At 47.6% G+C, this 2,902-nt stretch overlaps 1 pseudogene; it reads left to right on the top strand.

Moving 5' to 3' along the window:
• Positions 1-1,268: 1,268 nt before the first annotated feature.
• Positions 1,269-1,907, top strand: LOC142456497 (S-adenosylmethionine decarboxylase proenzyme 1 pseudogene; annotated as a pseudogene).
• Positions 1,908-2,902: the final 995 nt, after the last annotated feature.

Here is a 2,902-nt window from a genome sequence, read left to right as displayed (position 1 = left end):
AACTTTATAGGGGGAAAAAAGGGAACCTGAGCTTTGACCGCAGCTGGGGGGGTGGGTGGTGGTGGGCAGTTGGCTCGTCTCATGGGGACAGAAGCTGCACATTGGTTCGAAGGAACTGAGAAGCTGCTGGAGGTTCGGTTTGCCAGACAGCAGCCCGATGCAAACAAGGACCCAGGGATCTTCGCATCATCCCCGGGATTCATAAGGATGCTGAAAGCCAGTGACCATGTCTAGAGATGCCCCTGGACTAAATGATTTTGAAATGGCAGCTTGGAGGGAGGCAGAAATGGCGAAAGAAGTTCCATTAGAAAAGACAGTCATGCTAAGAAAACACTGAAGTGAAGAACACTCTGGTTTCAGTTGATGAAGCAAACCCTCGCATGCCTGCGCAGCTCTCTGCGCCCGAAAAGAACGTGTTAGATGAATTGAAGACGGGAACCCGAACTTCAACTACCACTGAACCACCAGAGAAATTCCTGTTTCCTTTTGCCTGTAAGCGCCTAGCCTTGTCTCAAGAGTCCGAAACTAGGTGAAGACAGAAAAAGGTCCAAGAGCAGTGGGGGACCCAGTTCTCTTTTTACTCACCCCCCCCTTCTTCTTGTCCCCACCCCTGACAGCGGTATCAGGCAGACAGCCGCCAAAAACTCCATGGAAAGGCCCCGGACCCGGACCCTTTTGACCAGAAGAACTGAGGTGTGCACGTGCGTCGGAGAAACCCTCTTGCTCAGTTTTCATCTGCCCTTCTCCCACTTGACCCCAGAAGAAGAAACGCTGGGGCGATCCCGCCTCAGGTTCCACGCTGGCCACCAGAGGAGCGGCACTGCTCCGCTGCGTATCGTGGCAGAAGCTTCCATAAACTGGCGGTGCAGCCGGGAGCCGCAGAGCTGGGTGGAACTTGAATTGTGTCTGTACTCCAAGGCTGCCGGAACAACTCTTTCAAAGGTGATGAGAATGTCCAGAATGCCCTCCTGGCCTACAAGATATGACAAAGAACCAGGAACATCGGAGCATTTCTCAAAGGAAAGCCAATCAACCCACACTAATCATGAGATCTGCGTGGGATCGACTTCTGAAGAATGTGCAATGTTCAATGCTGTGTGACAAAGACTGGCAAGCAGGAAGCTACTGTACTCAGCTCCCAGAGACGTTTTATTTTGAAGACCGGTGGCACCACCCTATTACTGAAAGCACTGGTCCCCGTTGAATTTGCTAGGGACCACAGTGGCTTTGGCTCCATTCAAAGCTGCCTTTATTCTCCTAAGACTTTCATGATGCCTTCTCACCAAGGGGACCCCCACTGAATTTCCAGGAAGAAATAGGGTTTCTTAGTGCAATTTTCCCAAATAAAGCAGCATATTTTATGGGACGTATGATTTCTGACTGTCGGTACTTGGCTACTCTGGATTTCCCAGAGAGTCGAGTAACCAGCCAGCCAGATCAAACCCTGGACATTCTGATGAGTGAACTTGACCCAGCAGTTACATGAAAGATGGTGTCCTGCAAAGCATGCCACTCCTGAACGTGGCATTCATGACCTGATAGCAGGTTCTGTCGTAGATGCTCCACTGTTGAATCCTTGTGGGTATTCAATGAGTTGAATGCTATCGGATAGAACTTATTGGACTCTGCCCATCACTCCAGAACCAGAATTTTCTTATGTAAACTTTGAATCAAACTCAAGTCAGACCTCCTTTGATGACCTGATCAGGAAAGCTGGGGAAGTCTTCAGGCCAGGACAATGTGTGACCACGCTGTCTGTAAACTGGAGTTCTCAATGCTGCACAGTGCTCCCTTCGCCCCAGAAGATAGACGGTTATTAACGGCTTGATTGCCAGAGTGCTATGTTCAATGATGACAAATTTGTTCCTACCAGTTTTTCTAAGAAGCAGCTGCAGCAGCAGAGTTGATTAAGGAATATGAAGGAAAAAAACACAGAAAGCACACATAGAAGAAGGTGGTGGCTGCTTTCTAGACACTGATCCCAGGGCTATGCTTTCCATTGCCACTGCCGTGTAGTTGCAGGACGCCCTAGATGTAAGCACAGTGTCATCATTGTGAACTGTGTGCATTATTATGTCCAGGAGTTAGATATCTTTCATGGATGCTCTCTTCTGTGTTTAGGGATTCTATGCCACTCCCAATGTGAAATTAAAGTGCATGTAGAAAAATCCTTTTCCTGTATGAAACTTTACAACACTTGTGAAAACAATTCCAATTTGGTTTGTGCACAGAGTAATATTTCACTCGGTAGCACCCCAAATTCCCTACAGACAAGGCTTTCATCATCATGAGGGATTGGCCTCAGTCAACCACCTGGGACTGTTCTATTCAATTGCCACTAGAAATGTACCTCCATTTACCTCCAGTTTCTAGAGCACACTCTGCATGAGTGGATGTTACTGAAACCAAGTTCTACTTCGTACAGAGTATTTTAGCAACAGCAATTAAAGTTTTTCTTCCACGAGTCGAGTCCTCTTAAGAAAATGTTTGCAGCTATTTGTCTGGTGCATTACTATTTCAAAATTATTGCCCCTGACTTTCGAGCCTTATATCTGCCTGCTCTCCTCCCTGGGGCAGATCTCCAGTTCCCCAGCCCCTCGTGCCTCCAGACAGAGCACCACATTGTCACACTGAGGCCCCACAGGAGGGCAGACCTTGGGCTTATTTTATTATTATTTTAATTCAAGTGAATTTTATCTATAGTGACACAAGCACTTTTGGAAGGTACTGACAAATAAACGTCTAGTGTTGTTAATAAGGAAAGACCCTTCAGTGCTGTGAACTGAGTGCACTGGCCGAGCTGCGCGGACATCGCATTACCGTTCTTTGCCCCCCAGTAAAAAAGATGAGCTCATGAGCACCGTGCCTTTCCTGACTTGCTAAGTAAGAGCACTAAGTAAAT

The sequence above is a fragment of the Tenrec ecaudatus genome, chromosome 9, assembly GCF_050624435.1.
Source record: "Tenrec ecaudatus isolate mTenEca1 chromosome 9, mTenEca1.hap1, whole genome shotgun sequence".
Lineage (NCBI taxonomy): Eukaryota > Metazoa > Chordata > Mammalia > Afrosoricida > Tenrecidae > Tenrec > Tenrec ecaudatus.
This window is presented reverse-complemented; position numbering and strand designations above follow the sequence as displayed.